Raw genomic sequence first — 23,325 nt, 5'->3', positions numbered from 1 at the left:
ACCAATTACAGAATAGAGAGCCCAGAAATTAAGCCCCACACCTACAACCATCTGATCTTCGATAAAGTCAACAATAAATAATGGGGAAAGGGCTCCCTATTCAATAAATGATGCTGGGATAACTGGCTGTCCATATGCAAAAGAATGAAAGTAGACCACTACCTTTCACCTAAGATTAACTCAAGATTAATTAATGACTTAAATGTAAGACCTAAAACTATAAAAATCCTAGAAGAAAATCTGGGAACTACCATTCTGGACATCAGCTTTGGCAAATAATTTATGGTTAAGTTCCCAAAAGCAACAAAACAAAAATTGACAAGTGGGAACTAATTAGACTAAAGAGCTTCTGCACAGCAAAAGAAACTATCAACAGAGTAAACAGACGACCTACAGAATGGGAGAAAATACTTGCAAACAGCATCCGACAAAGGTCTAACATCCAGAATCTATCAGAAACTTAAACAAACTGACAAGCAAAACCCAAATAATCCCATTAAAAAACAGGCAAAGGATGAGAACAGACACTTCCCAAAAGAAGACATACACGTGGCCAACAAATATATGAAAAATGCTCAACATCACTAATCATTACAACAATGCAAACCAAAACTACAATGAGATACCATCTCAAACCAATCAGAATGGGTTTTATTAAAAAGTCAAAAAACAACAGACGTTGGTGAGCTTGCCAAGAAAAGGGCATGCTCATATACGGATGATGAAAATGTAAATTAGTTCAGTCACTGTGGGAAACAGTTTGTAGATTTCTCAAAGAACTTAAAACAGAATTACCATTCAACCCAGTAATCCCATTACTGGGTATATACCCAAAGGAAAATAAATTGTTCTACCAAAAGGACACATGCACTTATAAGTTCGTTGCAGCACTATTTACAATAACAAAGACATGGAATCAACCTACATGCCCATCAGTAGTGGACTGGATAAAGAAAATGTGGTACACAAACACCATGGAATACTACACAGCCATAAAAAAGAGCAAAATCATGTATTTTGCACCAACGTGAATGTGATCAGAGGCCATTAGTCTCAGTGAATTAATTCAGGAACAGAAAATCAAATACCACATGTTTGCCTTATAACAGGGAGCTAAAAATTGAGTACACATGATCATAAAGATGGCAACAATAGACACTGGGGACTACAAGAAGAGGGAGGGTGGGATGGGGTGAGGGTTAGAAAATTACCTATCAGGTACTATGCTCACTACCTGGGTAATGGAATCATTTGTACAACAAACCTCAATGACACTCAATTTACCCATGTAACAAACCTGCACATGTACCCCGAACCTAAAATAACAGTTGGAAAGAAAAAAAGAAACTAAATCCCCAATGTGGCAGTATTGAGAGGTTGGGCCTTTAAGAGGTGATTGAGTCACAATGGTTCTTCACTCATGAAGGAAATAATCCACTGATGGATTAATGGATCAATGAGTTAGTGGATCATGGGTTATCACAGGAGCAGGGCTTTATAAGAAGAGGTAGAGGAATATGAAAATGCACACCCAGCTCCTTCACCATGTGATGCCCTTCACCCGGGGACCTGGAGACTCGGCAGAGTCCCCAACAGCAAAAGGACTTTCGTCAGATGCAGCCACTCCACCTTGGACTTGAGCCTCCATAACTGTAAGAAAGAAATTTGTTTTCTTTATAAACTGCCCACTTTCAGGGAATAGAAAACAGACTAAGATACTAATCATGTCACTACTCTCCTCAGAACTTTCCCGTGGTTTCCAAACACCTCCACTGGGTGAAGTCTGAAGCCCGAGCTTGGTATGGAAGGCTGACTGTGGCCTGGTCCCACTCCTATTCTCACCGTTTCCCCTCACCACTTCTCACTTCACTCTCTCTGCTCCAGCCAAACTGAATTATCTTCAGTTCCTCTAATGCCTAGTGCTGTTTTGTTGTTTTTTTTTTAACAGAAGCTTTTATTTTTAGAATAGTTTTGATTTATAGAAAAATTGAAAAGATAGCATAAATGGTTCCTATATACCCTCATCTAGTTTCTCACAATTGTGAAGATCTTACATTACTTTGATGCATTTGTCACAAGTAGTGAACCAATTTAATACATTAGTATTAGTTCATGTCCATACATTATTCAGATTGTCCTTACCTAATGTCCTTTTTCTGTGTGAGGATCCCTTCCAGGATATGGTATTACATTTAGTCATTAGGACTCCTTAGGTTCCAGAAAGACTGAGACAGTTTCTGAGACTTTCTTCAGTTTTGAGGACCTTAACAGCATTGAGAAGTATTGGTCAGGTATTTTATAAAATGGCTTTCAACTGGGCTTTGCGTATTTTTTTTTTTTTTCAGAACTAGACTGGCGTTATTGGGCATGGGGAAGACCATGGAGGTAAAGTGGCATTTCATCACATCATGCCAAGGGTGCATATTATCAGCATGACTTACCACCATGATGTGGACCCTGATGACTTGCCTGAGGTGGTGATTGCCAGGTTTCTCCACTGTTAAGTTACAGTTCCAGCCAACATCCCTTCCATACACTACTCTTTGGAAAGAAGTCACCATGCACAGCTCCACTTCCTTGAGAGTGGGGTGTTTACCTAAGTTATTTGAACTTGTACTGCAAAGGAGATTTGTCTCCTCTCCCCCATTTCTTAATTTATTCACTTATTTTTTATATCAGTATGTACTCATGCATATTTATTTCATACATATAATCAAATACTACTCTATTTTGTTGTTCAAATTGTTCCAGCTTCGGCCACTGGGAGCCCTTTCAGTTGGCTTCTGTACATCACGACATACCCTCATCAATGGTTTGTTTTGCTTGAGTACTTCCTTACTTTCTGGTGCAGCAAGATACTCCAGGCTCATCTGTATATTTCTTTGCCAGTTCTAAAATCAGCTGTTTCTTCAAGGACTAATGCCCTGGTTCCCTTATTGGGGCAGGTATTAGAAATCAAGATGGCACTGGGCATGTCCTGGTTCTTCTCCCTTTTTCTTCCTCAATGGGCTATGTGTCTTGTAAACTCCTGTCCTCCTTCACCCCTCTCCCTTACTGAAATAATTCCTCATGTGTTCAAACCTTAGCTCAGGCACCTCTTTTTCTGGGGAAACTTCTTTGATTTCCCTCTAAGCCTAGATTTCAGTCCCTGTTCTGTGATCCCACAGCCCCTTACTGCACTGCTATACCAGTGTTCATTTGTTTGACACCTCTAATGGACTGAACCACCTCTGCACAGGGGCAGTGTTTTCAGCTTCTAAGAAAGAAGATGGGCATAGGCAGGATTGGCACAGGGTAAAAAACTCACTAAATATTTCTTATTAGTACTAGTATTAGTAAGAATAGCCAAAGTGGCAAGGTTCAATACAGTGTATACAGTAGAAATACGTCTTCTTTTCTGAGACTTAAATTTTAATTACATGTACTGAGCCAGCGATGTTGAGTCTAAAGACTCCCAGGGAGGGGTCCTGTTGGTTCACTGAACCTATGTGAACACTTGACCAGGCTAGAGAACCAAGTTGTTTGGTCAAACACCAGTCCAGACGTTCCTGTGAAGGTATGTTCTAGATGTGACTAACACTTAAATCTGTGGATGTTGAGTAAAGCAGATTGCTTTCCATAACGTGGGTGGGCCTCATCCAATCAGTTGAAGGCCTTGAGGAAAAAAAACCCCTGCGGTCCCCAAAGGAAGAGGGAATTCTGCCTCCATATGGCCTTCAGTCTCAAGCTGCAACGTTGACTCCTTCTTGAGCCTCCAGCCCGCTGGACTTTTGAACTTGCCAGCCTCCGCAATTGGTGAGCCAGTTCCTTAAAGTAAATTTCTCTTTCTGTTTCTCTCTCTTATTACACACATGCATATACATGCACATACATACCCTATTGGTTTTGTTTCTGTTTTCTGGAGAACCAGACTAATACAGGGGGTGACTCCAGACCTCAGCCTTCCAGCCTGCAACTCAACGGTTGAGGGGAGTCATGTTTCCTGACATGTGATCATCTCAACCAGGAAGAAGACCCTGTATTAATAAATGTATTAACTAAATATCTTGCCTGTAAATTATTTTGATGCTCTCCTTTGACATTTTTGAGAATAATGAACACTATCATCCCTCAACATGCTTTTCAGAAATGCCCAAGCTTGGAACTGACAGATGTACTCAACATAATAACCAAGGTCTGTATTCGCCAGAGTGATCTCATGGGTGGGAAATTGGGCACAATACACTCCTGGGACTGTACAAATCTCAGGCTAGTCACAGTACTTGTCACTGCTCCATCCTTTGAAATATTTTTGGTAGATAAAAGCTTGAAAAAAATGAACATTATTTAAGATGGGGGAAAATTAACCGGGAATAAAAACCTGAATGGTGTGCATGGAATAGTAAAGCCAGTGGTAAACAAAGGGAGGTTCCAGACCCTACAGGTTCCCAAAGGCAATGTGAAAGTCCTTAAGCTCTTTCCCAAAATTTCAACAGCCTAACAGACAACATGGTCTAATTTCAACATTGGCTGTCTGCCTTTGGCTGGGTTATATCATTCGGGTGATGTAATGGTGATCCTGGGTGATATTAATATAATCAGGCCTGATTATCACATGTGGTTATGCATGGCTTTGATGAAGAAACAATGAAGTTATGACTAATCATGTAATAAGTCCAGTTGGTTGATAAAATACTTTAAATGGTAGAGCCATTGGGAAAGCTTTCCAACCTTCTCATTTCAAAGAAGGGATGATGATATGACATTGATTGGCATCTTTGGGTTTCTGATGATGAGGGAGCACATGCAGAGGATGCTGGGTCTATGTTAGAACCCAATGTCAAAATCCCTTTGATTTCCCCTGCTGTCTTCCTTCCATTACTGCCCAGCTTCAAGAACACATTTTTCCAAAGCACCAACCTGTATCAATTTGGTTACCTCAGCAGTGACCTGGTTGTGCAAGGTCTGGAGCCTGCTGGGGGCGGGGGAATGTCTCCTAGGGTCACAAGCTCTGTCTTGACATCAAAGACTTATGCAAGATCTGCTCTGCCTTTTAGGGTAGGTGGTCTGATGCATCATGGGGGCTTCCTGAACCTCAACTTCCTTTGAAAAAGAAAAGGCTGGAAAGAAGGTCTTTCCAAAATCTAAAATCTCTGCAGCTATGCCTTTATGCGGTCTTCTGAGAACCAACTGTGCATTCCCCACAACAGTTTTGCATTTTGAGGATCCCAAAGTAGCAACTGAATACTCTGGACCATTTCCTAAATAGTATCTTTAAAGAATGAACTGAGAAATGCCTTTGTTCAGTGTAAGGACAAGCTTAGGAACACTGGAGAAAATTCTTGGGGCTGGGAGAGGATTGGCTGCTTGAGATCTGTGATTTTGAAGCCATTTTCCAGCCTAAATCTCAGGCTCTTATTGTATTCAGAAGAAAAAAATAATAATTCACACACACAGTAAAATTCTGTAGCACTGAAAGAATTGCTTCTAATTACAATCTTCTCAAAGTAACGTTCATAGGAGTTACTGAAATAGAAGGACCAAACTTCAAGAGTAATTTCAATTTAAGCAAACTTTAAGCAATCTAATTTCTCCCACTGCCAGTTTAGTATCTAGAAAAATCATAATTTTCAAAAAAGGGGGAGGGACAGAGAGGAAGAAGAAGAAAAGAAATAAAAGGTAGTGTGTTTCCTGCATATTAGATTTTTAATGTCAGGAAGAACAAGGACTTTATAATAATAGCCTGCCTTTGTCTATGTTTTAATCTAAATTTCTAAGTACAAAGATAATAATTTTGTTATGACAGAAATATATCCTCTTAAGGAGTTCATCCAAGGGCAAACAAATGAGAACTATAGAGGCACATGAAATATTTGAAAGCCAATAAACCAATAGAAACAAAAAATGCTAAAAATTACATCAGAATGACTAAAACTACAATACAATGAAATAACCCCAAGATAACAATAAGGTAGACCCTCCCTCAAAACCACTGTTTCAAATTTCTTTTGAGTGGGATGGAATGGCGTGCAGCTTACCCACATGGCTTTGGGGATGCCCTAATAACACAGATTCTCATTTTCAATGCTGTTGTCTAACTCATACTCTCCTTGCTAAATGTACATATATATTTCTTGCTGGAGCACTTCCTGGAGCAACAGCTCTCAGGCCACATTGCAACTCAACTTGCCCTTGAGTGAATCGTCAGAATGTGTCAACTGAGTAACACTTTCATTCAAATTTCACATTTGTAGTGTTAACTAGCCAACATGGCAAGGGACCTTACATGCTAAATACAGTAGAAATGTGTGTTATTTCTGAGACTTGAATTTTAATTACATGTACTGCGCCAGAGATGTTGAGTCTGAAGACACCTAGGGAGGGGCCTTATTGAATGGCTGAGCCTATGTGAACATTTGGCCGGACTGGAGAACCCAGCTATTTGGTCAAACACCAGTCTAGATGTTGCTGTGAAGCTATTGTTTGGATGTGAGTAACACTTAAATCTGCAGATGTTGAGGAAAGCAGATTGATTTCCAAAATGTAGGTGGACCTCATCTAATCAGTTGAAGGCCTTGAGAAAAAAAAAAACCCAGATCCCCGAAGGAAGAGAGAATTCTGCCTCCAGATGGCCTTCAGACTCAAGCTGCAACGTCAACTCTTTCCTGAACCTCCAGCTCGCTAGACTTTTGAATTTGCCAGCCTCCACAATGGGCAAGCAAATTCCTTAAAGTAAATTTTTCTCTGTTTCTCTGTCTCTCTCTCTCTTTACACACACACATATACATGCACATACACACCCTGCTGCTTTTGTTTCTGTTTTATGGAGAACCCAGACTAATACAGGGAGTGACCTCAGACCTCACCCCTTCCAGCCTGCAACTCAACGGTTCAGGAGAGTCATGCTTACTGACATGTGATCATCTCAACCAGGCAGAAGACCCTAGTGAGAGTGAGTTCACTACTTCAGAAGGCAGCAGGAGCTGTCGGAAAGTCTCCTCTTATCCTTGGCTGGAATATGCTTTTCTGCGTTTTAGACTCTGGTTCTGGCAGACATGTGCTGGGCACGTCCTCTGGGCCAAATCAATCCTGCTTCCACCTGGTCAGGTTGGGACATGTGCCTGGCTAAAGGTAGCTTTGCTCTTCTATCTTCAAACCTCTAGCTGCTATTTCTTGAATTATCAATGCAAGTGATAACACGCAATTAATTTCTCTCCAGAAAGTCAGCATGTACTCAGTGCACACACCCAACCAAAAAATTGTATGAGAGAGAAAGAAAATATATGCTTAAACAAATGTATAGGAATATTAGAGAACTTCCCAAATGACACCCTGGACCATGTTGCCAAGATGGGTTCTGTGTCAAGGAAACCTCAATTGAAATGAATTTGTAGCAGAGATGCTTGAATCAGTGTTTGTTATGAATAGCCTTATTATCAAGCACGGGAAGGGAGATTCATAGAATGGATCTAGACTCCTCTTACTGGATTCAGCAGTGTGTTCATGAGATTACATGGTGCCTGGCATTTTGCTATATAAATGTTTGTCTTCCCAGTGCTGCAGTCCCTTGAAGGAAGAGGCGATGTCATGTGGTCTTTCTATCCATTACTGTACTAAGCTAGGCTCTTGCACATGCCAAGAAGTGTAGAAGGAGGGAAAAAAGGCAAGAGAAGCAGGAGAACATACACAAGGAAAATTGGGGGACAGTCAGCAAAGAGAAATCGGGGGATGTGCTCTTCCCCTACTGCTTCCTGTATTCCTGGCTGTACATTCCTCAGAGCCAGCTGAACCGAGGAGGTGGGGCAGGGCTGTGTCCTTCCCTGTCATTGCCTTTCTTCTAGGGCATAAAGTAATGAGAATAATAAGAACTGACCATTTTCCAGAAAATATTATGTTAGGTACAGTGGATCCTCATTATTCACGGATTCTGTATTTGCAAGTTCACCTACTTGCTAAAATTCATGTCTATCCCCAGATCAATATTCACGGCGTTTTCACAGACGTTTGTGGACATGTGCAGAGAGTTGCCTGACATGTATTTTTCCAGCTGAAGCCAAAGAAGGCCTCTGCCTTCTTGTTTCATCTTCCATATTGTAAACAAGTGCCCTTTTCTAGATGTACTGAGTGTCACGACTTTCATTTTTGTGGAGTTTTATTTCAGTGACTTTGCTGTTTAAAACACCCTCCAAATCGAGTGGTGAAATGCTGTCTCCTCTTCCTAAGCAAGGGAGGCTGTGATGTGCCTTAGAGAAGCTTCCTTGAGGCATGAGTTGTAGTTCTGTTGGCCAGGGGTTCAACGTTAAGCAATCAAACATATATTTGCTTGATGCAAAAGTAATCAGAGTTTTTGCCATTGAAAGTAATGGCAAAACAGCGATTACTTTTGCACCAATACTAAGCAAGCTGTCTGTTTTTTTTTTTTTTTTTTGAGACGAAGTCTCGCTCTGTGGCCTAGGCTGGAGTGCAGTGGCGCGATCTTGGCTCACTCTAAGCCCCGCCTTCCAGGATCACACCATTCTCCTGTCTCAGCCTCCCAAGTAGCTGGGACTACCAAGGCCCACCACCACACCCAGCTAATTTTTTTTTTGATTTTTCAGTAGAGACGGGGTTTCACCATGTTAGCCAGGATGGTCTCAATCTCCTGACCTCGTAATCCACCCGCCTCGGCCTCCCAAAGTGCTGGGATTACAGGCATGAGCCGCGGCACCTGGCCACAGGGTGTCTTTAAACAGAAACATACATCAAACAAAATTGTGTTTGGTCAGTTGATGAAAATGTGACCAGAAGCTCACATGAGCCTAACCTTGTCTTTTTCCCAGGAGCAATGCTTCAGTATTCCTTAATTCAGGGTTCATGATGACTTTATAGAACATCACCACTTGAATAATGAGAATTATTATTTCTTTTGATCACTGAGTTTCTTTGGCACTCCAACCCTAGCTTTGGTGTTGGCAGCTTATGAAGAAACTGTTCAGTATTCACTAATTCGCTCTTCACGGTAACTTTGTGGAGCATAACTACTGCAAATGAGAACTGATTGTACTGGACACATTATTTTGCATAATTCTTATTGGTAACCCTATAAGGTATGGACTATTGTTACTAAGACATGCAGATTGAGAAAATGACGTTTAATGGGGTTAAGTGAATTGCCCAAGTTAATAACAGAGCCAGTAACTGTTTGGGACAAGAATTCAAATCCAGGAAGTGTGATTCCAGAGCCCACATGTGTGCCCTTTGAACTAGACTGCCTGCCATCTCCCTCCCCCTTCCTCCTGGAATGGTGTTAGGGGTGTAAGGGAGCAAAAGCACAAACCCTAGACCAGGGCTTCTTAACTGCTTTGTACCAAAGACTACTTGGCAGACTAGTGAAGACTATAAAAACAAATATTTGTAAACAAAATTCCTAACATCAAGCACATACGATTACAAAAGAAATCAATTGCATTGAAATACATTCATCAAATTATCCAAAAGTTTTGTGGCACAATAATATATGTGCTCCTCTCCCCACAACACTCCAGCCTCTGGTAACCATCATTCTACTCTTCATGTATGAGCTGAATTCCATATACAAGTGAGATCACATTGTATTTGTCTTTCCATGTGTGGCTTATTTCATTTAGCATGGTGTCCTCCAGGTTTATCTACATTGTCACAAATGACAGAATTTCCTTCTTTTTAAAGACTGAATAGTACCTCATCATGCATATAAAATATACTACATTTTCTTTATCCATTCATCCACTGATGGAACCTTAGGTTGATTCCATAATTTGGTTATTGTGAACCACAACACAATGAACGTGAGAGTGCAGATAGCTCTTCAACATACTGGTTTCAAATCCTTTGGCTACATATTCAGAAGTGGGCTTGCTGGTAATTCTATTTTCAACTTTTTCAGTTTTCCATAATGGCTGTTTTCCTTAGTGGCTGTACTAATTCACACTCCCATCAACAGAACACAAGGGTTCCTTTTTCTCTACATCCTCGTCAACACTTATCTTTCATTTTTTTGATAATAGCCACTTTGACAGGTGTGATGTGATATTTCACTGTGGTTTTAATTTGCATTTCCCTAATGATTAGTGATGTGGAGCATTTTTAAAAACATATCTCTTGGGCATTTGTATGTCTTTTTTTGAGAAATGTCTACTCAAGTTCTTCATCCATTTTTAATTTGTTTGTTTTCTTGCTATTGAGTTCTTTTGGGTTCCTTATATATTTTGGATATTCACCCTTTATCAGATGTATGGCTTGTAAATATTTTCTCCCATCTGTAGACTGCGTCCTTACTTTTTGTTTCCTTTGCTGTGCAGAAACTTTTTACTTTGTTGTAATTCCATTTATTTATTTTTGCTTTTATTACCGGAGCATTTGGAGTCAAATTCAAAAAATCATTGCCCAGAGCAGTGTAGCTTTCCCCTATGTCTTCTTCTCATAGTTTTATAGTTTCAGGTCTTATGTTTAAATCTTTAATCCATTTAGGTTTATTTTTGTATAAGGTGTGAGATGAGGTCCAATTTCACTCTTCTGCATGTAGGTATCCAGTTTTCCCAACACTCTTTACTGAAGAGACTGTCCTTTCCCCCATAGTGTGTTCTTGGCACCTTTGTCGAAAATCAATTGACTAAAAATGCATAGGTTCATTTCTGAGCTCTCTATTCTGTTCCATTGATCGATGTGTCTATTTTTATGCCAGTATCACACTGTTCTAATATCTATAGCTTTACAATATAGTTAGAAATGAGGTAGCGTGATGCTTCCAGTTTTGTTCTTGCATTTTATTTATTTATTTTTTTGATATAGAGTCTTGCTCTGTGGCCCAGGCTGGAGTGCAGCAGTGCAATGGCTCACTGCAAACTCCACCTCCCAGGTTCAAGCGATTTTCTTGCCTCGGTCTCCCAAGTAACTGGGACTACAGGGGCACACCACTTTGCACCTGGCTAACTTTTGTATTTTTAGTACAGACAGGGTTTCACCATGTTGGCCAGGCTGGTCTCGAACTCCTGACCTGAAGTGATCCACCCACCTTGGCCTCCCAAAGTGCTGGGACTACAGGCATGAGCCACTGCACCCAACTAGCCACCACACTTGGCCATTCAAGCTTTGTTCTTTTTGTTCAAGATTACCTTGACTTTTAGAGTTTTTTGTGGTTCAATATTAATTTTAGGATTGTTTTTCTATTTCTGTGAAAAGTGTTATTGAAATTTTGGTAAGGATTGTATTGAATCTGTGGATTGCTTTGGGTACTATGGATATTTTAACAATATTAATTCTTATCCATGAACGCAGAATAGCTTTCCATTTACTTGTGCCTTTTATAATTTTTAAAAAAATCTTTATAGTTTTCAGTGTACAGATCTTTCACATCTTTGTTTAAATTTATTCCTATGCATTTTATTTTGTTTTTAGTTAGCGTAAATGGAATTTTTTCTTAATTTCTTTTTCAGATAGTTCATTGTTAGTATATAGAAATGCTACTGATTTTTGTGTATTAATTTTGTAATCTGTAACTTTACCATATGCATTTATTAGTTCTAACAGTTTTTGGGTGGAATGGTCAAAGTTATACACATATATAAGATCTTGTCGTCTGCAAACAGGGACAATTTAACTTCTTCCCTTCCTATCTGGATGCCTTTTATTTTTTTCTTTTGTCTAATTGCTCTGGCTAGTAGTACTTCCACTACTATGTTGAATAGAAATGGTTAGAGTGGGCATCCTTATCTCGTTCCTGATCTCAGAGGAAAAGCTTTTAGTATAGTGTTAGCTGTGGGCTTTTCATATACGGCCTCTATTGTGCTAAAGTAGATTTCTTCTATATCTAATTTGTTGAGAGTTTCATTATAAAAAATGTTAAATTTGTCAAATGCTTTCTCTGCATCTAACAAGATGATCATATGGTTTTTGTCCTTCATTCTGTTATTGTGGTGCATCACATTTATGGATTTGCGTATGTGGAACCGTCCTTGCATCGCAGGAATAAATCCCCCTTGATTGCATGAGTGATTCTTTCAGTGTGCTGTTGAATCTGTTTGCTGGTATTTTATTGAGGATTTTTTCATCTGTATTCATCAGGAATATTGGTCTATAATTTTCTTTTCTTGTAATATCCTTGTCTGGCTTTGGTATCAGGGTAAGGCTGGCCTTAAAAAATGAGTTCACCTCTTATCAGATGTATGACTTTCCTCATAATTTTTGAAGGGTTTAAGAAAGATTAGTATTATTTTTTAAAATATTTGGTAGAATTCAGCAGTAGCAGTGAAGCCATCAGGCTCTGGGCTCTTATTTTTTTTATGGGAAACTTTTTATTACTGATTCAATCTCTTTACTCATTACTGGTCGGTTCAGATTTTCTGTTTCTTCACAATTCAGTCTTGGTAATTGTATGGTTCTAGGAAGGTATCAGTTTCTTCTGGGTTATTCAATTTGTTGGTGTATAATGATTCATAGTAATCTCTTAGAATCCTTTGTGTTTCTGTGGTATCAGTTGTAAAGTCTCCTCTCTCAGTTCTGATTTTTATATGAGTCTTCTCTCTTTCTTTCTTAGTCTATCTAAGGGCTTTTTGCTTTTGCTTATCTTTTCAAAAAACACACCTCTGTAGTTTCATTGTTTTTTTTTTCTATTGTTTTTCTAGTCTCTATTTCATTTATTTCTTCTTTGATTTTTGGTATTTCCTTCCTTCTCCTAACTTTGGACTTTGTTCTTCTTTTTCTAGTTCCTTGAGGTGTAACATAAGGTTGTTTATTTGAGATCTTTCTTCTTTTTTGACATAAGTGCTTATTGCTAAAAATTTCTCCTTAGAATTCCTTTTGATGTATCCTGTAAGTTTTTGCATCCTGTATGTTGTTTTAACTATTTTAATTTGTCTCAAAAATTTAAAAAATTTCTCTTTTGATTTCTTCTTTGACTCACTGGTTGTTCAGGAGCACGTTGTTTAATTTTTACTCCTTCATAAATTTTCCAAGATTTCTCCTGTTATTGATTTCTAGTTTGATACTACTGCGATCAGAAAAGATATCTGATATAATTTGAATCCTCTTAGATTTATTCAGACTTGTTTTGTGGTCTAACATATCCTCCATATCCTGGAGGATGTTTCATGTGTGCTTGAGACGAATGAGTATTCCGTTGCTGTTAGATGAAATGTTCTGTACGTATCTTTTAGTTCTTTTATAGATCAGGGCCAATATTTTCCTATTAATTTTCTGTCTAGATGATAGAGCCATTGTTGGGAGTGGGGTATTAGAGTCCCCTACTATTATAATATTGAGTCTATCTCTTCCTTCCCCCTTCCTTTAATATTTGCTTTGTATATTTAGGTGCTCCAATGTTGGGTGTACAGCAGGTCCTTGAATAGTGATGTTGCATTCAAAGTCATTTCATGATAACACTGATAAGAAAAATATCAATTCTGGGCTAGGGCCACCATCTTCATAGAGTTTGCATGTTGTCTCCATGTCTATGTGGATTTTCTTCAAATACTTTCACTTCCTCCCACATTCTGAGATGAGCACATTATGTTAACTGGCATGTCTAAATTGTCTCAGTGTGAGTGAGTCTGGGTGTGTGTGTGCGTGAGTATGCCTTGCAATGTGATGGAGTTCTGTTCACAGTTGGTTCCCACCTTGTGCCCTGGGCTGCTGGGATAGGCTCTGGCCATTTGTGACCCTTGACTAGAATAAACACATTGGAAAATAATAAATAAATACATATAAATTATTGTAAAATAAATATTTGCAAAGCATACAATAATTATACAAATGCAGAAGAATAAACAATGCAGTACGAAAGCACTCTGCAACCCTGTCATATTTGCAGTTATTTTTGAACTGCATGTTGGTTGGAGGCATTCCTTATAATTTTTGCTTTGTAAATAATTATTCTTTGATTTAATCCACCACCATGATGACTGCCATCCTACATTGATTCACAAAAGATTTGGTAAAGAATTATCTTACTTGTTTTTATTACTCTTTCATAAATGTATGGTAGCTCATGTTTACTTCAATATTTAATATTAGAAGTGTTTGGGGTCTTTATTTAGAAGTTCGGTGATGTTTTTGTGACCAGAAATATTCCATAGGAACTTAACTCTTGCTTATATTAATTAGCCTATGGTAAAATTGGTTTGGTTATACATTTTCACTCAAAATTTCAGTTTCCAAGAACCTATTGATGACATCAAGGGAAAACTTACTGTATATGTGTTAACAACTGTTATATCCTCTTGATAAATTGACTCCTTTATCACTATATAATGCCCTTTTCTGTCTCTTTTTATAGTTTTTGACATAAAGTCTATTTTGACTGATATAAATATAGTTACTCCTGTTCTCCTTTTCTTTCCATCTCTTTCCATCCCTTCATGTTCAGTCTATATTTAGGCGCTCTAACATTGGAGCACCTAAATATACAAAGCAAATATTCAAGGATCTAAAGGAAGATATAGACTGCAGTATTATAACAGTAGGGGACTCTAACACCTTTCAACAAGGGACATATCACCTCAAAAGTGAGGTGAGTCTCTTATAGGCAGCATAAAGTTGAGTCTTTTTAATTTTCTTTTAAAATTTAACCAGCCACTCTGTCTTTTTATTGGAGATTTAATCTATTTACATTCGAAGTAATTATTGATAGGTAAAGACTTGTTACTGTCATTTGTAGTTTGTTTTCTGGTTATTTTGTAGATACTTTGCTTCATTTTTTCTCTCCTGCTGTCTTCCTTTGTGGTTTCATGGTTTTCTGTAGTGATACGCCTTGAATCTTTCAATTTATGTTTTGTGCATCCACTACAAAGCTTTGCTTTGTGAGACTTAATAAAACATCTTATAACCAGGTATTTCAAGCTGATAACAACATAACTTTGATTGACTATGACAACTATCTATTTTTAGTGTCCCCCTTAAATGTTTATGATGTCAAAACTTTCATCATTTTGTAATTTGTATCTCAACAATTTGCTTTATCCACAATTGCTTTAATAATTTTTCTTTTAAGCCTTGAACTGGAGATAAAATTGCTTTACATGTCACCACTGCAGTCCTAATGTATTCTGAATGTGACTTTATATTACTTATACCATCGAGTTTTATATTTTTATATGTTTTATGCTATTAATTATCAACCTTTTATTTCAAGTTGAAGAACTCCCTTTAGCAATTCCTGTAAGGCAGGCCTAGTAGTGATAAAACTCTTGGCTTTTGTTTGTCTGAGGAAGGACAGTTTTGTCAGGTAAAGTATTCTTGGTTGCTAATTTTGTTCCCTCAGCACTTTGAATATAACATCCCACTCTCTCTTGGCCTGTAGGGGTTCTGCAGACAATCTGCTGATAGTCATATTGGGATTCACTTGTAGGTGATGAAGACTGATTTTCTTTTTAAAGCATCACAGTTTTTGTAGACTGCTGACAAATATGAAATTAACACAAATCTCACAGAGTAACATAGATTCTTTACATATCTGAACTCTGACAAGTGAAGGCTGTTCAGTGAACTGCACAATTCTGGTGTTCAGCTGAATGTTATCATACAGCAAAGGTAAGTAGGGTGGTTGGGATGTACGTTATAACCCCCTGAGATAGAGCTGGGGAATGAGTTGTAATTTATTTTCCTTGACTCAAAAAGGCAGAAAACAATCTTAGAGTGGGATAAGCAAATTAAAAGAAAATTCTGGTTCAGAGGAGCTCTGTGTGATTACATGTCATTCTTCTAGTTGATGTGGGAACAGTCGCAAAGTTAATGGAATTATGAGCACTGCACTTGAATCAACTTGAATGTGAAATAAATCAATAACAAATATCCAAGAAGATTAAATTCCACTAGTGTCTTCAAACGCAGAGTTGCCAGTGGCATCTAGCATGGAATTCTGCAGTGTTTTGCAAAATATGTCTGAAAAATAGAGGGAAAAAACCTGTATCCATTTTCTGCTCAAATTACTCTATTTAAAAAATTAAATTGAATAGCTCTGGTCTGCTTTGTTTTTGATTGACAGGAAATTGCAGGAATTTTGAGGGAACATACAGAAAGAGATCCACATTTCTCTGATTTTTAGCATCATTCAAAACTATGTTGAAGTTAAAACAAACAAAGTTTGCTTTTTAGAATATTAACTTTATGTAATTTGTGTAGGTGATATGACATCCAAAAAATGAGGTGTACCCTGTATCTCCAGAAAAAAGGAAAAGGGAACACCAGGAACACCAGGAATCAGTCTGAGAACTGAATGAAGTCCATCTTGTCCATCAAAAACTTGGAACAGAAATCAGCCAGGCAGCATCCAGGAATCTGGAGTCTCAGCTTGGAGACTACCAAGAACAGTCATGACAGAAGGGGTCCTGAGGGGCTGGGTGACAGCCAACAGTAGTTGAAGAAGCAAGTGCCATTTTGGGAAACACAAACGGGAATGAGCAAAGATGGCACTGTCAGATACTCCTCCAGGGCAGGCTGTACTTGGAAACTCTTCCTAGAGCAAGTGCTTCTGTTTAATGAAGTATAACATTAAGCCTGAACAAGGGTAGCAGTAGAAGAAAGCAGCAGAGATGAGTAAAACACTTCAACATAAAGCTATGAAAGAACTTTCTGTAGTGCAGAAAAAGGAGACTCTATAGCAGTCTTCATAAACAAATGGTTTTACCATCAAGGACAAAAAGAAGAGAAAAGGATGAAAGAATGAACACCTGTAGACCCCTGACCAGAGAGGGACCTACTTCTGGCTAGGAAAATACGTTCTCTTTCATTCAGAGCATACAGTCCTAATACAGACGCAAATACCGGGGACAAGCAATTGATGGTGCATCATAAGCAAGTATCTGAAACAACATTTTAGCTTCAGAAAACCTGGCTCTTGACAGCAAGTTTTTGCCTTCCCTGACTTTAATACCAGCAATAATAGCAATAATGGCATCCTCCATTGGTGTTGACTAAATAGCTATCATATTGGGATCTTTGGAGGCTGAAACTGTTTTTAGAAGCATCTGAATAGAAGAGTGAGAGAAGACAAGGAAGGAGAGAAGAAAGGTACATGCTCAGTATGTTCCAGTGCAAAGGCATCTGGGACCACAGAGCCTCTAAGGAATCTGTTCCTAGGACTCTAGAATGTGGAATACAGAGGAAGGTCCAATGACAGCTACGGCAGCTTCCCACTTCATTCAGCATAAAAGCAAAGTCCTTACTAGGCCTCCTATCATGCTTTGTACCCAGCTCTCATCTCATCTTCCAGTCCCTCCCACTCCCTCATTCTGTTGCAGCCATGCTGGCTTCCGCACCCACACCAGGCCCTCCTCCACAAGAGAAACTAGGCCTTGGGTGTTCCCTCTGCTTACAACTTGCACTTGGTCCCCTCAGAGAGCTCCAGGGCTCACTCTCCTTCTTCAAGGCTTTGCTCGAGTATCACTTTCCCTCCTAATTAAAATTGCATCCTCATTCACTCAGCACTCCAAATCACCTTTCCCTGCTCAATGTTTTCCTTTCCCATAGCACTTACCTTCTGGCGATTATATATTAATAATTTGCCTTTTTTATCAAGTTTATTGTTTATTTTCTAGAACAGGGGTCAGAAAACTACAGCCTTGAGCCAAATTCAGCCCACCATCTGTTATTTATTAATATTAAGTTTTACTGGAACACAGCCAGGTCTATCTGTCTATGGCTGCAGTTATCAATGGCTGTTTTGGAACAACAGCAGCAGAGTTGAGTAGTTGTGACAAAGAACAAAAAATGGCTACAAAGCTGAAAAGATTTTCTCTATGTTTTTTTTTTTACAAAATGTTTGCCAACTGCTGGTCTAGAATAAAGATTCTACATGGACAGGAAATGGATTTGTTCATTGATATATCCCAAGTGCCCGCCACATTGTAGGTGCTAAATAAATATTTGTACAAGAAATGAATGGGTGAATGGTGCCTTCAAGGTAAAAGTTATTTTGTTTGTGTAGTCTGTGAAAAGTAGGGGAAACTGAGTCATCACACCACATACTTTAGTATCACACATGGAATACAGAAACCTCTGCGTAGTGACAGTCAGAAACTTTCATGTTTATATTGACTGAGAAAACGCTGAGTGTTTATGAATTTTTTTCCCCATGAAGAGGAGTCTGCACAGTTTGAGAAGCATAGGGATAAGGAGTTTGATCTGTAGGTAACCAAAGATTGCTTTTGGTGGCTATGAAATTGGTGAAGCAAAACAAATTACTCTATTTCCTGGGTTTTCCAGAAAAATCTTGATTTTAGTCTGTCCCTTTGTTCCTGGGATTATACTTACAAAGTTATGTGGCTTGGTTCATAGAAAATGCCTGGTTCACTGCAAATATGAACCAGCCATTATTTTCTCATCAGTCATATATAAGGGGAAACAGAGTCTTGAGAAGAGGGATGTCAGTGGTCCCAGTCTCCAGGCTGGAGGAGATAAAGGACTGGCTCCAGCAGATTCAAACCTCTCCTACATCTCGAATCCAAAAGAACAACCAGGGAAACTCTTTAATTCTGTTTCTTCTGAAGTATTGAGGTAGTGAGGTACCAATGCATCACCTTGGAATACATCAGCAGGAAGGAACCATAAACATTATCTAAGTCAATGTGCTCATCTACCAGAGAAAAAAAGCATGGTTCAAAAATTTACCCAAAATTAAGAGACTGGGGTGGCAGCAGAGTCGGGATGGGTGATCCAGTCTTCAGTCTCTGTGGCCATTGTCCTGCCTCTAATGCTTCGTAGTCTTTCCACACAAACCATCCAACTTGATTTAGTGACTTCTGTCTCAATCTCACTTTGTCTGGCTCCGGGCTTTAGAGATGGGAAGAGCCATTCCTATAACTGTCACTTCAAGAATCAGGTTAGGGCACCTCTTCCTGCCACCAATTTTGTGGCATTTAGCAACAACATAGGTATGCATCCAAATTAGCATACGCATATAGACAAATGTTTGTATCACCAAATAGTCATCCCCCACCAAAATCCCATCGGCTCCATACATCAACACTGCTGCCATTATCAATATTATCTATTTGTTGTCAGCAGCAGCAGCAGCAGCCTCCATTGCTTTAGTGGAGGTTTATTTTCATTTCACGTGGTGAATTAACATGAATTAAATGTGCAGGAGGCCCGGAAGCAATCCTCCAAGTGCATGATGATCAGGAAATAAGGAAAGTCAGCTTGTAAGGTGACTCAACGTCAAAGGTACCACAGTGAACAAGTCACTCATAAGAAGCTGAGCTCAAGAAAATGGTTTCACCATAAGATTTAGATTAAAATGAAGGGAAAAAAAATTGCTTCCTTATTATTAGTCCTGTGTAGCTTTAGAACATTCTGATAACCTAAATTTTCATTCCCAGAGATCTGCAAAATGTCATCTAGGGTTTAGGTTAGGTTTTTTCAGGAGACTGAAGTGGTTGACCTCTTGTGTTTCCAATCCAGGCTTGAAGGAATCAACAAGTAATAAAAATTTGCCTTTACATTTTTTTGAAAGACTTTAAAGTTTTTCAGTTTTTCTATTTTATTCTTTTAATCAAGAATAAAAAATTATTTCATTTTCTGCTTAAGATTCTTCCCTTAAATTTATGTTAAATAAATGCCTTTTATCTAAAGATTATTGCTTCTATGATTAATGAATTTCCATCTTAATGCATATTGACTGAGTTGTAAATTTGCAAGTGAGAGGATGATTCAGAACCTCTAAGGTAGAAAAGCCAGTTGAAAATAAAGAAGAAAGGAAAATTACAGTGACTCATGTACTGGGGGCATGATACAGTTGCATTTATCAGAAAATTACCTGATTTCTAACCAAGAAAAGCTACTTTCTCTTCAGAAATAAATGACAGCTCTTGGAATTTTGGTAAGTATGGTTAGAAAAACAATTTGCCTTTATGAAGAGCTGTAATTTATTATCTTTCCTTTTCTATAATTTCTTTCTATAAAAGTTTTTATTTCTTTTCAAAATTAGTTTTTAATTTGACTCTTAATACAGGAGTCTATTTTCCTTGTTAAAAACAGACCATCAGCATATATTTTGTTTCACACTTCCAATCCCATTCCCCTTATCACCCCCAATTATAATCAAAATTATGATATTTTGAGTGTCATTAACTACCTTTAAAAATACTTTGATATCTATATGGATATAAACATAGAAAATACATTACACTATTCTGTGTGTCAATATTGTTGCCTTCTGCAATTTGCCTCTGAGAAATATTTTTGAGATGCATCCATTTTGAAATGCAGATAGAAAACAGATAAAATAGATAAAAGGACAGATCTCATTCATTGCTTCTGAATGTGTTTTGTTTTTCATTGTAATCATTTAGTACATTTTATTTATACATCCTTCTATTGACAGACATTAGATTGTTTTTAATTTTTTGCTGTTATGATGTAGAGAATATTCCCTTTTGCCATATCCACATGGATCTATGTTTGCACTTCTCTGGGACAGATATTTTAAAACTCACTTTCTAAGGCATAGGGGAAGCTTGGTGACAGTGTTATTAGATTCTATCAAATTGCCCTCCCTGGTGGTTGCAGTCATTTATTCTTGTATCAGTCATATGTAAGTATTGTCTTTCTTAACATTGCCAACTGTCCATATTATCACACTGCTAAATTCTTGGACAATCTGATCAATGAAAAATTATACTTCATTAGTGCTTTAATGCGTGTTCTCCTAATTACTGGTGAGGCTCAGCATCATTTAATTGACCATTCTGATTTTCCTTTTTTTGTGAACCGAATGCTTGCATTTCTTATTTTACCATTTCTTGGTTTGTCGTTTGATTATCATGGGTAGGAGTTGATTCCATATTCCTCGAAGACAACTTCCCTTAGCCTGGAACTGGTTTTATGCTGTCCTTTGTAATCCAGAAGGTTTAAATGCTGATGTAGTTAGATTGAACAATATTTTCCCGTTATGGATTTTGCCCTTTTGTGTGTGTCTGTTTAAGAAGCTGTCCCTCCTCTAAGCTTGTGCAAATATACCGCCACATTTTTTTCCAATAAAGTTTCATTTTCTAATGTTTGGATTTTAACTTATTGGTTAAATTGGTTCGTTGTAGAAGAAGCCTAACTTTCTTTTGTTATGGCTCACTCATTGGGCAATCTCATTTATTGAATCATCTGTTTTTTCCTGTTGGAAAAACCATCAATCATATATCATATTATTGTCTCTGATAGTGAAGCATAAAGAGTTCTCTGCTCTTCCACTGACTATGGGAGTGATCTGTACAAGTAACATAACCCCTACAGGCCTCAGGTCCTAATATGGAGACAGTTGGACTTGATTACTAATTCTCTAGCATCTCTAGAAGCAAAATATTTCATATATTTCTTACCTATTTGCCGCAAATATTTTAAAATACTGTTACAAATGGAAAGAAAAGATTCACTCAGATCTTGGTTTCCAACACCACTCTCCAATGAAAAGAACCAGGGTTTCTTGGAGAAATGGCTGATTCTAGGACTGGCGCAGGAAATATACAAAATGTGTCTGGAGTATCTTGTAGTGGCAGGAATTAAAGTGCTCAAAACAAAAAGACCAACAACAAAAATGTCAGACACAATGATGGAGGTATGTCAAAGGAACACAGTAGCCAACTGAAAGAGTTGCTAGTGGGCACATCTGGAACAATGCAAACAAGAAAATAAATAGTGTCGGGTTGTAGCTCAAAGGATAAAGTAAATATCCATGAGTGCATACTGATATAAGTAAATGAATAAATACATGGGGGATGAGAGACAACTCTCCCTTGCAGAAGAAATCCAAATGATTTATGTAGACTCTCCACCTTCAAGGAGGTAGACACAACACTCCTTAAGGGTGGGCTATGCACAGCAACTTCTTTCCAACGAGTATAGTATGAAGGAGTGGGGCAAAGAGTAACTTTATAGTGGGGGAATCTGACTAACACAACCTCAGCCAGGTGATCACGGCCAACATCAACTGTATAAGTCAAGTGGGTAGCATGTACCCTGGACACAACATCAAAAACGTGGCCTTTGTCTTTCTCCCCAAACCCTAACCCTAGTTTAATCATGAGAAAAAAAATCAGACAAATTCCTACTGTGAGACAGTCTATAAAATACTTAACCAATATTTCTCAAAACTTTCCAGGTCATGAATATCAAAGAAAGTCTGAGAAGCTGTCACAGCCCACGGGAATCTAAGGAGACACAACGGAAGTAAAGATAATGTGGTGTCCTGGATGGGATCCTACAACAGAGAAAGGACCTTAGAGGAAAAACTCAGGACACCCAAATAAAATGTGGCCTGACATTAACAATAGTGCATCTACACTGGTTCCTCAATTATGACAAATGCTTTGTACTAATGTGTGAGGTTAATAATACGGAAACTGGGTATTGGGTACATGGGAACTCTCTGTACTATCTTCGCAATTGTTCTGTAAATCCAAAAGTATTATAAAATGAAAACACTTGTTTAAAAAAAATAGTGAGGTGCAAGACTCTCTGTTTATGCTGAAAGTCCTACCTATAGCCAGTAGCGCGACTCACCCCGAGGCAGAGGCCAGTCCTTCTACAGGGTGAGTCAGTGAGTGCTTTTCAGACATTGGAGCAAACACACTTGTTTAAATGGATTTGCCACTGTTACCAAGTGCTCACAGTAAGCCTTTGGAAATTCAGGACAGCTTGTTGATGAGAGCCAGCAAAGAAGATGATGGATATGCCAATTCAGTGCCTATTTCCCCACAAGATGGGGGAACAGCAGATTCATCCAAGAAATTTCAAATACACATAGCAGGATGCAGAGTGTAAAGTCAATCTATGGTTTTGCCTTCTTCCTTGCTAAACTCTTTTCTTTCCCACTGAATAAGAACAATATTTCTTAAACTGCAGGACCTGCAAATAATCAACTACCAATAGTAATAATGTCTCTATTGCATCAGTAACACCCCTGGTCACTTCTGTTAGCTTCAGAGTTTTCTGGCATGTAAAATGGGCATGACACCTACCTTGTCTACCTGCCAGTGTTATCATGAGACTCCAGAGGGAATACTTAAGCAAAAACACTTGGAGTCTTATAAAGCACAATATATATGGAAATCCAATTTCCAATATTTGTCATATGAGTCAATGAACAGCAACCACTATTGCCTCGTTGGCATTTTCCAGAGCTTATTTAAGGAAGTGTGGTTTGTTGATCAAGAGTTGGTTAAAACGAAAGATATCACCTGCATTACTGGCTTTCCTTGAGACATTAAAAAGAAGTTCACATGTTCATTTAAGGTCTTGATATGTCATAAAGCATGACAAAATCTCTGAAAGTGCAAACACTTTGAGGTCCACAGATGTTTGCCTTGCCATCCGTCTTGGTCCAGCAGGCCAGCCATAGGCATC

At 38.4% G+C, this 23,325-nt stretch overlaps 1 long non-coding RNA gene across 3 annotated transcripts; it reads left to right on the top strand.

Annotated features, from left to right (window-relative positions):
• The first annotated feature begins 1,560 nt into the window (after window positions 1–1,560).
• Window positions 1,561–22,165, top strand: LOC108583605. 3 transcript variants are annotated; one of them, XR_004180280.1, is made up of 4 exons: window positions 1,561–1,652; window positions 1,744–1,799; window positions 2,346–2,385; window positions 22,082–22,165. It is a non-coding gene; the product is annotated as an uncharacterized LOC108583605 (long non-coding RNA). The 3 variants fall into 3 exon arrangements; XR_001898418.3 differs by lacking the exon at window positions 22,082–22,165 and having other exon boundaries at window positions 2,346–2,434; XR_004180279.1 differs by lacking the exon at window positions 1,744–1,799 and having other exon boundaries at window positions 1,565–1,652.
• Window positions 22,166–23,325: the final 1,160 nt, after the last annotated feature.

This window comes from Papio anubis, chromosome 1 (assembly GCF_008728515.1).
Source record: "Papio anubis isolate 15944 chromosome 1, Panubis1.0, whole genome shotgun sequence".
Taxonomy (NCBI): domain Eukaryota; kingdom Metazoa; phylum Chordata; class Mammalia; order Primates; family Cercopithecidae; genus Papio; species Papio anubis.
The sequence above is the reverse complement of the archived record's forward strand: the minus strand, read 5'-3'. Positions and strand labels throughout refer to the sequence as shown.